Source organism: Epinephelus lanceolatus, chromosome 7 (assembly GCF_041903045.1).
Source record: "Epinephelus lanceolatus isolate andai-2023 chromosome 7, ASM4190304v1, whole genome shotgun sequence".
In the NCBI taxonomy this organism is placed as follows: domain Eukaryota; kingdom Metazoa; phylum Chordata; class Actinopteri; order Perciformes; family Serranidae; genus Epinephelus; species Epinephelus lanceolatus.
Genome location: NC_135740.1, coordinates 13,945,160 through 13,960,822, shown reverse-complemented (window position 1 = coordinate 13,960,822; position 15,663 = coordinate 13,945,160). Strand labels below are relative to the sequence as shown.

Sequence of the window (15,663 nt, the reverse complement as noted above, 5' to 3'; positions counted from 1 at the left end):
TAGCTAATGAGAACATGTTAAGCTAGCTACATGTGTGAGGGGGTAAAGGTCAGTGAGATTCATTCACAGGTTTCTGCTGTAACATTGTTAGCTTCTGTAATACAGAGGAGACAGTCGGCTATTTGACGCCACAATTCACTTTAAAAGGTTTTCCAGATGTTTGTCTAGAAGACCATATCTTATAAAGCATTATAAAGTTTAGGAGTCATTGACATGAAATGTTTGAAAGGCCCTACAACAAATAGTTAAACTGTCACTTTTGTGTAGGGACATTTTGTGCTTCTGTCAAAGTCTATGTGGAAACACAGTTAATGGGATAGTTCAGGTCTTTTTGAAGTGGGGTTGTATGGGGTACTTAGATGTAGACGGTATATTACATTCAGCAGATGTAAGTCGGCACACTCCCAGCATTGAGAAGCTAACACAGAAGCTAAGCTATGTACAGCTAAGGAGGGGTTAGCAACAAAATATATTTTAGCCACCTAAAAAATTTAACATCAGTTTAATTGTACACTTTACGGAGAGTATTTTCATGGCTTTAACTTAATGCCACATTGTGATTTCCAGTTGGAAAATGAATGAATGAATACATCACTCTCATTAAAGCCAGACTCCATTGAGAAAACCAGTGATTTAACATTGCTGAACACAGGAGCTGCTGGTCTACCACTCCCTCGATCAGTGATTTTGTTTGTGTTATTGTGTGATTTTGTTGTTTTAAAGGGTGGTTTTGGATTTGCTAAAGTCACACATTAACACAAACATACTGATCGAGGTAGCCAGGCAGCAGGGTCCATGTTCAGCAAGCTGAAATTACTATTTTTGTCAATAGAGTCTTTAAAGAAAGCACAGATGAGGAACTAAAGCTGTGAACAGCTTTCCTGTCATAACTCAGTATAGCGTACACTTGAACTTATTTTATTTTTTAGATGGCTAAATTAATTTTATTGCTGACCCCATCCAAAGTAGTACATTGGTTAGCATCCGTGTACACTGACAATGGATAAGTACCCCATACAACCCCACTTCAAAAAATCCAAACTATCCCTTTAGTCTTGCAAACATGGGGCTTTTTGTAAATGTTGGATTTCACAGTACATTATTATGTTCAGGGGAAAGTAGCAGCGAAACATTTGGGCATGAATTCTTCAGGCTGTAAAGCACTCCTCTACTCCAGCGTGTAAATATAGTCCTCATCTAGGAAATACTTGTAGGTAATTCATAACAATAAAGAGGTATAATCAGCACATAGGCTGTGCTCCCCACTGAAAGAAGCCAGGCCTGTGTTTATTTCCAGGCTTCCTTACCAGGGACTCCTACGGCTGTGAAGTGCAGACAGCCTGCAGTGATTTAGTAAACATTCCTGTGCATTGTGAACAAGGCTTATGGATTTTTTCCCCGTCTAGGTTTGTCTGGTTTTGTGGTTTTAACATTTTCTATGTAGGCACATGCTGTACTTCTTTATCTTCCTCTACTCGGGTTTGCAGGACAGAAAGTTATGCAGCGCTGAGGACCGCTTGGTGATAAATAGGAAGTGCTATTTTAATAGTCAGACAGAGGTGAGAAGGCAAATCAATTTAGCTAATCATGAGTTAAACCCAAGTGATGGAAACTGACGTAGGGGGGCTTTTACAGTGTAGGCTTGAGGGGAGCAGGGGAAGGGGGTTGGGGTTTGAAATTCCACTGTGCCCTGCATACTTTAAATCCCTCTCTTCTCTCATTTCCCTTTCATTTATATGGTGGTTAAAATGAATATGCGCACATATATTCAAATCCCTAAATTCAGTCCAGTTTGGTCGCCAGTTTTGCAGTGGCTACAGCATGACGTTCTTCGTTTAAAATTATAGAAGTAGGTCATCTTGGCATGGCTGCTGTCATGTTGGTGTGTTGTTTTCCTTCATTTTAAAGTAATTTCCTAATGTGTAGTTATCCCAGTGGAATTAATAATTAGCTTTTCTCCTTTTCCTCATGGACTCTCTCACCTTAAACCGTTCAGCTGTTTAATTTTGGCAACGTGATCACAGCATTATTTCATCTGACAAGGGTAACCAATTTGTATGTGTCCTCTTTATTGTACTGATGCCCTTTATTAGTTTACTTTGCATAGTAAGAGGATGTTCAGACTGTTTTTTTTTTCTGTTGACAATGGCTCATTAGAATTTGAGCTGAACGTAACTGTCAAGGGCTGAGGACTTTTTTTTTCCCTCCAGGGTTTCACACAAGTCTATAGGTCCTTTTGTTTTCCGCCTGTATGTCTTTGTGATGCTAAATGTCATTGAGAGTACCCCAACATGTCTGTGTTGGTCGAACTTAATTGTCTTGCATCTCTTGGTTTTGAAAGAAGGATCTGAATGAAGGCAGTTTTATTGTGCAGGTTTGTGTGCTATACACACGTGCCTTCTTCTTACAATAGATTCCTGGTGTATGTCTGGGCCTTAGGCAGGGCCGACCTCAATGTGCTGCTCTTTGTCATTGAAAGAGACTGAGATAATTGATCCATAGAAAGCAACAAGGTCTACTGTCATTAGAAAGAGTGGGGGGGGGGGGTTGACAGAAAGCACAAAAAAGCAGGTAGAGAAGCCCTGCGCTTTTGAAATGTTTCATGTTGCCGGGGAGAAATGGCTCCAGATGTGCAGTCTGATTGAACTTCAGTCATGTTTGTCAGAGCATCACTTCTACGCTTTGTAACAGGTCGAACTCCAAACATTAACTGCCTCCTTATCATAACATAATCTGTGTTTAAATTGAACTAGATGTGAAGTTGCATATGTATTTCACAACTTTAGTCTGAACAGTTGATACTTTAAAGACGCAGTTCCCCAGAACAGGTTGTTTCACTTCTCATCCCTGCAGAAGTTGAAATAGCCAATACTTTATGCAGAAGTTGCAGTAAAATAAATTTGTTCCACTTGAGACTAGTGGTTGTGATCAGAATATTTCTACCAAAATAATGGGCCTTTTTGACGTAAACCATAACTGTGCTGACTTATGTTGCAGAGAAGACATACTTTGGAAATTACACAGTATCTTTGCCAATTGTCACAGAAGTAGTTTTTGACATGTTTACCTCCTTTTGATACGTGAATCATAAATCAGATTGGGGGAATATGAGTCTTATTGGAGACACGGGATTCAAAACTTGCCTTTTTTAACCACAGACATCTTGTGTTATTGTTGGCAGCACGGAGATAAGAATGTTTGTTACCATTTAAATTACCAACGGGCTCAGCTAAAGCCAGACTTCAGATTCAATAAAGATGTTTTAATGCAGTAAAACTAAAATGGAAACCCTGATTGTTTTGGCACAGACAGAATTAAGTGATACAGAGGAACAGCAGGCTCAGTTGGTAAATTCCTTGTTGATCCCATGGTATCAATCTTTTACCACTCACGTGGAAGCAGTTCAGGACCTCATTTCTAAGTTTCTTGTCTGCTGGATGATGATTTGTTTAGAGCCTGTGGATGAATACCTCACTTAAATGGGAAATAAATTATGCTCACAGAACTAATGATGACAGATAAATAATGTTAGTAATCATACAGAATGTAAACGGTGGTTTTACTGTATGAACCTATCAGCTAATACCAGGCGGTGTGTATTTTTCTTAACAGTTATATTTGATACTGTGATAAATGTTGAAAGGTATCTGATAAATGCTGTTGCACAGTTGTAACAGGGACCAGCTCTTCAGGTTCACCCTGAAGGCAGAGCAGTTAACACCGACCAGATTGATTTCTGCCATGTCAAAGGCTACTCATTGCAGGGCTGGACACTGTGCTTCCCCTTTTTGCAGCTCTTCAAGCAAAATCTGTTTTGGTTTACTCTGGCAGTCAGGCTTGATGTCATGCTTCAGGTATGGAACAATGGCAGAGATCAAAGAGTAGAGGGTCGTCTTCCCTCCCTTCAGCGCAAGGAGCGTCCCCTGCTCATAATCAGTTCAGTGCGTTATGACTGAAACTCAAAGCGCGCATGACCTCAGTGCGTTGGCCTCTCGGTAAGCTCGAGACATTCTGCAGCCTCACATTGTGAGGGCTTCTTCCCCCTTCACCGGTGTCTGCATGCCCTGCATCATTACGGTTTGGGAAATAACAGGTTGTGTTATTGCAATGACATCCAGCAGATAAGATAAGAGCAGGGAACTGGGGCACATGCAGTCTGCAGGAGCTTTTATAGCTCAAAGACCAATATTTGAGTGGCTCGGCTCTGCTCTGCTCAACTGTGGCGTGATATTTTAACACCTGTAATAATTAACTAATAAACTACCAGCCAAGTGTCCTCCTCGCCTCACAAGGTCAACCTCATAAAACTCAAATAGGCCTCTTTGTTTTATGTGAAACACTTTGCAAGTCTTATCATTAAGAATCACTGTAGTGCCGCACATAGTGATGAAGTTTAATTTCCAGTGATTTCGAAAAGTGGTTGTAGAAGATTACAGAACTGTCTCTGCAATAGTTGGTACATCGCCAAACGAAAAGTTCTCACAATAAGATCGAGCAGCTTAGAGAAACCCAAAAGTAAGCTATTATAATTAGTACATTACTTATGTGATTGCTCTACACTGACATCTGTTTGAAACACCCAGCCTCATCCTGTTCTTTCACTCAGCGACATCAGGAGTCCAAAACCTGTTTGTTTATCAGTTGTACATTGAAACAACCACTAACATGCAAATAGAAAGTAGGTTATGGTGCAGCTGATTAACAGATAAGTAAAGTGATGTTTTCCTGAAGAATCCAGAGTGGCTTTTAAGATATTGCTCATGGATTTCAGATGGTCTTTGTGTAGTCACATGAAGTTGAGATCTATCTTTGTTAACAGCCCATATAAAGTCAGAGAATCTTACACGAAGGCATATTATGTATGGCAAAAGGCCAAAAAAATAGTTACTGAAGAAGTTGAGGAGTAGCTTCATGTTGTGTTTTTTGATATATTTTGTTTAAAAGGCAGCATCGGCTGTTTGTCTGCGTCAACTAGGTGTTGAAATTAGAAAAAAGTGTTGAAACACATATGTTTTACTTCCCAGTCCCAAAATTGTAACTGTGGGCTACGTCTTTCAAACGGTGCCACACATTTAAATGCTCCTTTTCTTCTCTCTCAATTAGTACATGAAAGAAGAACAATGTTTTCAGCCCAAACTGGTTTTCCGCCAGATTTAGAGGGATCAAACAGATTCAGGTGTGTCATTTGAGAAACTTACTTAGCCCCACCTATAGGTGTGGTTACAACCAACGCTACATTCACACGTGCAAGCATGACTAATGATAGTAATAATGAGTTACTCACAGTGCATCAAAACTACACTTAAGATTAGACCTGGTATGCATGAAAAATCATTTAAAACCATTACAGTAATGGAAATGCATCAGTCTCGAATCAGCAGTAAGCTTCAGGCAGAGTAATGTTGAAATGTGGATTTTTTAACAAAAGAGTGTACATAACCATTTACTTCTAAAACAAAGTCAAAGTGATAGTTTTCACAAGAATTGTCGTATAGTTGCTTTGAGTCTAAATACAAAGTTCTTTTTAGCACAACATAATTTTGTCCCGAGAGGAATAACTTGCACAAACATTAATATCAATGATTGATTTGAAGGGAAAATTAAGAAAACGTGTGTGTGGGGCTGGAGATTAAATAAACACCATGCATTAAAGCCAAAGCATGCACAGTAATCTCTGATAACATTCCTGAGCGATGGGATAGACTTCTGCAGCTTCTTGGCTTGAAAATGTTCTAACACTTCTCTCACTGGCCTTACATGCCTTTTTATGAAGACAGGTGTTTAAAATGAAAGTTTTTTTTGTGTTTTGACATGCTAGGGTTCTTAGTAGAACCTAAAATAGCAGAACACAATCATCTCTCAGCCTCTGTAGCTAATCTTTGCCATTGTTTTTCCTGCAGCAGGTTTATATTAGGACTCCTGGGCAGTGATTCACTTATTTTTTTAAATTTGTATGGGCAGTGCACATGTTTTTGTGATAGATGTTCAACTCAGGATCTCCTAATTTGCCAAGTTATAGTGTTTCAGGAGAGTGGGAAGCTCAATGATGAATGTACTGTGAGCATTTGGTTGGGGTTTCTCCCCTCTGGTGGTATCCTTGGAGATCAGTTAAAAGCAGTGCTAATGTGATGGTTCCTGTTGCTCTCTGCCCTGTATATGTGACATCCCCTCCCTCACTGTTTGGCGAGCCTTCAGGATAATTGAGTTTAGGTATCATGAGGTTGAGGTCTTGTGAACCCAGGGGGAGCCCGGCTGTGACTTGCAGCGTCCAGATGGGGCCAGAGGAGGGAGGGAGGGCAGCTACACGTGCCTGCCAGCTCTGTGGTATCTCGCCGCTCTTATCAACTTCCTGCAATCGCAGAGTAGCAGCTCTGAGATCAGGGGCTCTTGTGGTGTCCCGTTCTGCTCAGCCAGCAACAGCTGCCTTATCGTCGCTCCAAAACAAATCAGCTTATCACAGCGCACAAAAAAATGTAGGTGGTGCACGGAAGAAGTTCAAGACTGGTACTATAACTGTCAGTTTCTTGCTGCATGGATCCAATCTGGTGGATGAAACGATTTAGTCGTTCTTTACCTGGTGTTTGCATTACTTTCTTCTGTAACATGTAGGACTGAGGAATCTTAAGTTTCTCTCTTATGCTCATTTAGTATGCTCCAAGTGTAGCATCAATTCAATAGCAGTGTGTGCGTGTGTCGACTGAGCGTCCGTAATTCCATCTCTCTGCATCCTTTGCTTTGCCCCCCTCAAATGGCCAAGTGAGCGACAGATCAGTGGGGGGTGGATGCTGTGTGTGGGAACAATTGAGCACCCCCTTTTTAGGCCAGTCTGCCTCCCCCCTCCTCACCACATTCCACAACGGACCACCAAGACCCGCACATAGGGAGCCCCGGAGCTGGGAACACACGGCAACAAAGACAGCGCTGGAGGGACTGACTGAGGCATGCAGAGAAAGAGAGGGGGGATTTGACTGACAGGAAAGAGTTTTGTACCAAGGCAAGTTTAAGTGAATATCCAAGAGAAATGGTGGGCCAGGCAGGAGCCAGAGAGCGACTATGTGTGTGTGTGACACAGGCTTAGGGAATCTGGGGAGGTAACTGGAGGCATGCATGCGCTGTGACTCATCGTCGCCCAGTCATTCAGGCATGTACATACAGCCTGCTCCTCTTAGTAACCCCTGTGAGCACATGGGTCTGTCTAACACAATTCAAGGTTTTAACCAAAGGGCCTCATAGTTCATTGTTTTTGGCCACAGTTAATCTTGACTGTATCATTTGGTAGGTCTGTGCGAGTCCTTGTCTGATGCAAGCTGTCAGAAATCCTGATCTGGCTCTGCGGTTTTCCGTACTTTGAGTTGAGGGGAGCGACCCTCTGAAACTCCTTGTTAACACGTCCTCTGTTTGCACACTGCTGAAGTCAGCCGTCTCTTTTTCCCCTCGTCTGTCCTGACTGACATATCAGTTCATTTTCCTCTCCCCCTGCTCGCTCTTTAGCAGCTCCTGTGGGAGGTTTTGTTTCGGTCCTAATCTTTCCTTTCTTCGTCATCCCTGGGTGATTTCCTCTCTTTTCCTCCATCAATGGTGGTTTACTGGTATTTTGCTGCCCTGCTCCATTCAGCCCATCTACCTCTTGTCTAGTGTCTGCTTTTAACCTTTGTCGTTTTCTCTGTGCAAAAAAGCTTTTAGATGGTGCACATGTCAAAACTAGACCATGGCTCTTATTAACACACATCTCCTAATGGCTTTGTTATCACTTCTAAGTGTTAAGGAGGCAGCAATAACACATTTTAACCTCTCATACCAGCAACACAAGAGTGCATTAGTACGCCATAATTTTGTAAGAGATGAAATGATGTATACATAAGAATATTACAAATCTGGCTCACATACACAAAAGCACTTTTTACATTGCCTGTTGAAGGCAGGAATGTTGCACAGCTATTCTGCCTCACAGTTATGTAAAAGGTACAATTGTGGAATAGGGGGACAGATTTGTCTTATCTCTAAGCCGGCAGCAGAGGTGGTAACAGCACCGAATCGACAACTGTGTCAAAGGGACAGCTGGCAGGACGGGTGTGCTAGCAGCAGTTAGCAGCTAGCTCATGGAATAAGAACAGCAGCCAAAAATGTCCACAAAAATGAAGTCTGGCAACTCCTTACCCTCTGAGCAGAGGATAAGATCAGTCGAGATCAATGACCATGCAACAGGGACAGTAAATGCTTGTTATTGTCATTGTTAATGTTTATGAAGTGCTGATGACTTGTGTGTCATATATCACTCACACTAGAGGCTGACACTATTGCATGTTACCTTGGCGCAGTACTATGCTTGCATTGTTTGGTTTTGTATAAAAAAAACAAAGGCAGTATAATGACGAGACTTCATTGTGGCCTGGTAGTGTGAGCTCTGTGTGTAAGGGCCAGTATTCTGTGGGTGACTTTTATTTTTAATACGGTAAATGCAGTAGTTGAGGCTATTTCTGTACTAAGTCTGTGTCCAGTTAAGCATTTTAGACCAGTATGGGCCCAAAATCAGATCAGTGCACCTGTGTTCAGTACATTAGTGAGTTGTTTTATCACAACTACTTGTACACTTCCTATGCCAAGGCTAAACATCAACGATATATTCCCCATCTCCCACCTCACCCCATCTTCATTGTTCGGCTCCTCCGGCTGCTGAAGTCCTTTTTGTGCAGCCGATGCTTGATGGTGTAATTTTTTTGTTCCTCTGATATTTGAGCCGTCGCGCATCTCCTTTGTGTTGATCACCTCGGCACTGGTGTCACTCAGCCAGCTGTGAGGAGTGTGGCGAAGGGCCGCGGGCTCTGATCCCAAGCTGCAGGGGTGGAGTGTGAACCCCCTTGCCCGACACAACGAGGCTCTGCTCACTCACTGAAGTCATCTCACCATCTAGCCGCCAGTGAGGGAGTGCGGTTATGATGTAGGTGTAACTCAACCAAGGTTAATTGATTTCCTATGAAGCCGCAGTGAGATGGATGTCCGTGTTGATAGTCATGATCATCATTAGGATTTGTGCGACTCGCCAGAGGCCCATGTGGTTAGGGAGGGCGGTAAGGGAGCAAAGCCAGGGACTTGCCTGGGTGTTTGGGCTGAAACCCCAGTGCTGGGTGCAGGCCAGACGAGCTGTAATCCTTGCTAATTACTCCCAAGGCCTACATTGAGACTCCCACTGACGAGGAAGTCACTCACACTTAGCTCACTTTTCCAAAGTGCAGTTAGCTTAATAGGTTTCCTAATATTTACCTAATCCCCCTGTGTGCTGCCTGCGCTTGGATTTATTTTCATATAAATTATATTGTTTGAGATCAAAATTCCCATTTTTTTCCTTTGCTTTTTTCAAAAGTCCTTTCTACTGTCAAACAAAAAAGCAGTAGGCAGGTCTTTGGCTGCTTCACACAGCTCTGTGAATCTGACTGATGAGTTGATGCCATGTATTAAAAGCGGGTCATCAAAACTCAAATTTAAAACATGAAGAAAACAATGGCAGACGTCCTGCTGGCTGAGGGCCGATAAGCGAGGGAGGGAAAAAAAGCACACACATGAAAGGATCACATACTTTGTTAAATGATGGCTCCAAAGCTGCAAATCATTTGGTCAGCGTGTTTTGAGGGTGGTTTTTACTGGCAGAAAAGATTTGCCGTTATGTGGGAAAGCGAGTCAACCCGCCAATATTGTACATCATCGGAATGGCAAGTCACTTTGATTTATCGGCACATTTAGAAATATCATCGGGAGTCGACTGAGCCATCCATGACTGAGGCCCATTAGACCATTGTACCGTTAGGTTTAGACTTTCTAGTCCCTTTGACAGTCTGCGATGAGTGGTTCTCTTCCCACCGCCTCTGTTGGTGTCCAGTTTCGTAAGGCCCAACAGGTATATCAGAATCTTTGTTGCCCTTTTGTAGCTTTGAGCTTCCAGAAACCTGATCTTGTACCTGACCTCATTCTGCCTGGGGGGCTGCGCCGGCCCCGTCCTGCCTCAACATCTGGTGGACTTCAGCTGCTTTTGGATGTCTGTTATAAACATTGTCAAAGAGCTCCCTGTCCTTAGGAGGGGTTCGCTGGCTTTTACTGGCAACGATGAAATGTATTGTTTGTGTGTATAGTCTTTTAAAAGCTCTCATATGTTTCAACAAAGTTGGATTTTTTGAATTCTTTTAATGTGGAGTTGGAGGGAAGGGGTGCAGTGACTCGTTGTGTGAAAGTTGCACATGAATATGACCAGTCCACAAAGACGGTTTGAAGCACAAAGCCACCTCAGAGCACATAGCTCTCGAACAGTGTGTGAAGCACAACTTAAAGAGGACCTATTTGTAAGCTCAACAGTAGTCCATTTCTCTGACAGCACAACAGTGTTTGCGCAGGGTCCCATGGTAAAGCACTTGGCCTTAAGTAAGGAGTGTTTTTCATCTTCTCCTTTTAAAGTGTGTTTCCATTTGTGTGCCATGAATCAGTGGAAGGACGGAGAGCTGGTGTAGAGGGACAAGCCAGGAAGGTCTTTTGTGTCTCTTTTTTTCTCCTCTTCCCTTCCCTTGTGATAATCACGCTGTGCTGTAACTTGTCCTCTCCATTTGTCTGCAAAACCTCTGCCTGTCTCTGCAAATCTTAAACATAACACAGTCTCGCTCTCTCTTTCACTCACTGACTCACACACACACACGCACACACACACACACACACACACACACACACACACACAGTCACACCAGGCTAAAGCATCAAGGTGGAATCTGTAGTAAAAGGACTAGATCAAACACTGCAACTCTGCAGCTCATCAAAAGGCACATAACCTGAAAAATTAGACCAGTTGTTAACGTGAATCATTGCCTCCATCCTCTGATAGATGTTGTTGAGAAAAGATTCCCCGCAGAGTGGTGGCAGGAAGAAAAGTGTCTTGTGTTGTTTTTCCTTTACGTATGCATTTGTAGTCCATACAATGTTTGACACAGGCACTCATGTTAAAACCACCTGGCTGAATGGTGAGCCTCGCACAGGTCTCAATGTCTGAATGGTAGTCAAGCCAGTTGCCAGTGGTTGCTGTATTTACCAGAAGGAAGTCAAACAAGTTGCAGAAAGTTTGTGTGGAGCACGCAATGAGCATGGCCTGAATTCAATGACGTCCGGAAAACAAACCACTTCTGTTTGAAATATGAATTCCCCATAACTGTGTTAACATGAATTCATGGCCACCAGCTCTCTCATAGTAAGAGGCAAAACTTGCACAACTGTTGGGATCTTGACCTTTAAATTTTATGATCTCATTTCTTCACTGCTGTGTTTGTGTATTTCTTGACCTCTTGGTGACCTCAGTGTTCGTGCTTAGGCCAAATGTTTACTGTCAAGTGAGAAAACCATGTTGTAATGTGCTAAGATTCCACATTGCCCACTTCAGTTTATGGCATTTTGACTGAATTAACACAGAAAGCAGATTAAATGTCTACTGTGAAGCATGGTGGCTCATTATATCATTGACAGGTACGATTTTAAAACGGGTCTTTCCAGACGCGTAACTTAGAACGTCCTGCCAGTGATGGCACGATCTTTAATCTGCTGCCACGGCACTCATAAATAAAATGGACTATGCTCGCGTGCCCGTAGCCCTAGCCCCAGCTAGATTCTCTGTCCAGTGTCTGGTTGCCGCCTTGGGCCCCTGCATAGCCTAAGATACAAATGTATTTATTAATAACAGAAATAGTTATTTAATTATGCGAAAATACAAGGTAATCTCTGCTCACTGGCCTCATCCCAAACCTGAAGGCGACATATGAGCCCTGAGACTATCGAGTATCGGCTATGAGAGGGGAGAGGGGCGGAGAAGGGCCATCTTATTTGACATTACCACTGTCCTGATCATGTAAAGGACCCAATGTGAGATGCGCTGAGCCTACCTCTCAGGGGCTGAACGGTGAACGTCTGAAGGAAAACCCCTTTTCATTGGCATTTGTGGTCTTCTCATGAGAAATAAAAAGTCAGGGAGGAATGTCTCATGTTGTTAATTGATTTTTATTCTCTCACTGGAGGTTTTCTTTCAGATACAAATAATATAGAAAAATGTAAAAACAAATGTTCAAATCAAAGAAAAATGTTAAATTTCAAGATTTATAAAAATTAAAGGAAAATGTAAGAATGGCTGAACTGGTCTGGATAGGTTTTATAAGCCCTAAAATCAGGCAAATCTGATTTAAATTTGAATTTGCTAAAATGTATCACCTAAATTTGGATCTCTATTTTTCAAGAGGTCATTCTAGAACCAGCTGATATTAACTGCTCAGGCTTCCTGTTCACAGCCTTGCGATAGACTCGGGGCCCTCAGGAGTGCAATTGTCTCTGGGTCTTCCGCTCTTAAAGCACTGGTCCGCTTCACAGAAACCACTCTCAGTTAACTTTCGCCAGCTTTGAGTTTCACAAAGGAAGCTAAAAAATGTCATCAAATATGCTCAGTTTCCACCAGAGACTAATTCTCAAAAGGCAGAAAAGGTGTTGGTTACGACGGACAGTTTTTCAAAAAATTCAAAACACAGTTGGCTGATGGACAGCATCTGTCCATCAACCCCACGTATGGACTTATGGCTCGCATGTCACCTACACATGAATTGGTAACCAAAAACATTAATATATCAGTGCTCAAGCTTGCCACCTTTATAAAATTGTTATCTTAAAAACAAAACAATGAAACATAAGGTTTGATATCGATAATGGTAATAATAATGAGACATAAAGTAAAAATAAAACCTGAGATTATGGAGGCCCCACTTCACAAGATGGTAATGTGACCCATAAAAGCAAAAAATAAATTGTAAACACATTCTTAGGCGATGGTGTGGGCACATTTCTTAGGTGAGATAATCCTCCTTAAGCTGTTGTGGCTTTCTGTTTTTGTTTTTTTCTGTTTGGTATTTTTACCTCTTCCGGGTAGGGGAGGTAAACCTCAGTAATAGCCTATAAAGGCCTGCCGGGCCACCGTCTGCGGCCCGTAGACACTCCAGTCTATGGCCTCAGTTTAATCCAAGTAAATAAGTAAGTCAGTAAATGCCAGTACATGTGCTGTGTGCATGAATGCATGTCAGCGTATGTGAGAGCAATTGTTTGTATGTGTGCGTGTGTGTGTGTTTTCAAATGGTGAGATGTTAATTGCACCAACTTACGATAGTTGCACACCCTCTCTTGCAATTCATCAAACCATTTGTTTTCTCACCTTAAACTTTCACCCTTCTACCCTATGTCAGTAAAACTATTTGTGCCAATGCACACTTAACCTTATCTACTATTTTTATACACCTGCGTACAGATCATTTGTTGTGATCTGGAGCTTTAAACCAGGGAACAAGGGAAGTTTCCTCACTGCATGAATGACCTCCAGGTCTTTGTAACATTTCCACTCCACCCTGTTTTGGTCTCTCTCTAGCCCCTCTTCCACTGGACAAAAAACCCCCACTAACACCAACTAACATCTGGTTTTTGTGTTTAATGGGAAAGGTTACAATTGGCATTTACTCACAGGTCAGAAGACTCTGCAGTAGTCACAGGTAGTTATGGGCTCCAGCTCTGATCGGCTCTGATCAGCAGTGATGGAAATACAACACTTGGGTGGACAAATTAATTTAAGAGCCTTTTCCGGCATGATACAACAGGCGAGCCGCCACAAAATAACATATGTCTCTGTCCAAGGGATGCTCAACCATTGTTCAAAATTAGTCGGCGCTGAGTTCGAGAGAGGCTGAGTAAGTAAAAGATGAAAAAATAAGTAAGCACCATGACATTTTCACTGGGCTCCATGCTGCTTCCTACTGTTTACTAACATGTTTTCCAGCCTGTATGTGATGTCACACCGGACACACCGGTAAAACCAACAGAAAAGCATACACGTCAACTGCAGATCCGTGTACATGCATGAATGTTCCGCACGGGTGTGCAAGCATTCATAACAACCCACAAAACCATTTTTGTAAATTTCGGTAAAAAATTTTGGACAAAAATCCCTGCTTGGTGTGAAACGACTTTAACTCTGATATGTTTCCACAAAATGTACGCTACAGAATAGTGTTTCTGCCTTCTTTTCATGGGTGTTGAGCATTTGTTCTTTGGGGTTGTTTCCATCTTTCCCAGCACAGCCTTCAACTTCCTTCCAAATTTCTACCCTGCTATCAGGAGACTTTATGGAATAATTCATGCCACACACACAATAAGAGGTCAGAGAGTCAAACACAGTCCTCCAGATTTTTCTCTTGACCAGGAGAGAGCTCATATAAATTGTGCAGCAGGTGAACTTTTGAGAACTGCCCCAGTGGTTGGAATTTGGTTTCTGACTTGTTAAAAGCACTTGGGGAAGTGCAGGAGCGAGTTGAAACCCTGACAAAGCAGTGACCTGGGAAGTGGTGTAGGCAGGGAGCTTTTGTGTGGGGAGACAAAGCCGGAGATGCAGGGCCAGGACGGGAGAGGGAAACAGACAGAGCGAGAGGCCAGGGCAATGTTGTGGAATCTCCCCAGGGGCTTCTGGGTAAATGTTCATGGATGACAGCGTTTTGGAATGTTCACAAATGGAGAGTTTTAATTGGCCAGAGGCCCAGACTGGTTTAGTAATCAGAAATGGACTGGTGGCAGAGGGCTCAGATTTACGGATCCCAGTGTGTGCTTTGTTTCTGAGGTTGTGTGCTTGTTAGAAAATAATTCATGTTGGACAAAATGTGGAGGACTTAACATGGATAAACATTTTAATGTGACAATTTCTCACTCTGTATAACAAATAGTCTGTGTTTAGAGTTTTTCCGTGGCAGCAAAGTGCGTCTGTTGTAAGAGCCGTTGATGAGACATGGAGATTGTAATGAGTTCTGCTTTGCCTCGTGCCGTGCAGCAGCACACATGCCTTTCTTTCTCATCATAACCATGCCATATGACAAGTAAATTTTGGCAGTTTGGTGTTTTGACAGCTGTGTTGTGGAAGAGATTTTAATTCGTGATTTATTTAAGGAAACATAATTTTACACAGACATTATCCAAAGCCCTGTGGCTGGCTGGTAGCTGAAAATATTCACTCCAGAGAGTACTCCCCTAAACCAAAACTTCCTGCCTCATAAATGGATGGTGAGCATTGTTCTAAGTGGAGTAAATCTCTCATGTCACAAGCGGTGCTAACGTTTCCTGAGCTCACCACTACTGAGAGGCTTCCTCCCTGAAGTAGTTGCTGTTATTTATGTCACTGAGGGTCGGTATGATTGTTCTTTGCATTAACCTCCAACCCTTCTGGTTGATGCTGAATCATGGATCAAATCCACATTAGTGTCGTGACTTATCGGGTTAGGGACGGATGCTTTCTGGTCAGCTGACTACATGCCGAGTCGTGTGACAAACTACTGTATCAAAGCTACATGATAAATACTACATGATATAGTTTGAGGCAAAGTTTGATGCATTTAAGTGTTACTTCTTTAATAGTTTAGATATAGGTTAGATTCATCTGTTGTCACTCAACACAGTAAGTACCTGTGCAACAAAATGCAGAGAATGCAGAGTACAGTAGCGCAAACAGTGTACACTACAATCTAGGTATTTGTATATAGTATATATTAAATTATAAGAACATTTTACCTGATCAGTTCCTTGTCTTTATTTTATGGGACTCAGTTGCTCTCTATCACTATACTAGGG

At 42.3% G+C, this 15,663-nt stretch overlaps 1 protein-coding gene across 2 annotated transcripts in view; it reads left to right on the top strand.

The window, feature by feature from the left end:
• Positions 1-15,663, top strand: part of gpc4 (glypican 4) — a 39,230-nt gene that overhangs the window by 1,009 nt on the left and 22,558 nt on the right. The gene's annotated exons all lie outside the window — the stretch shown is intronic.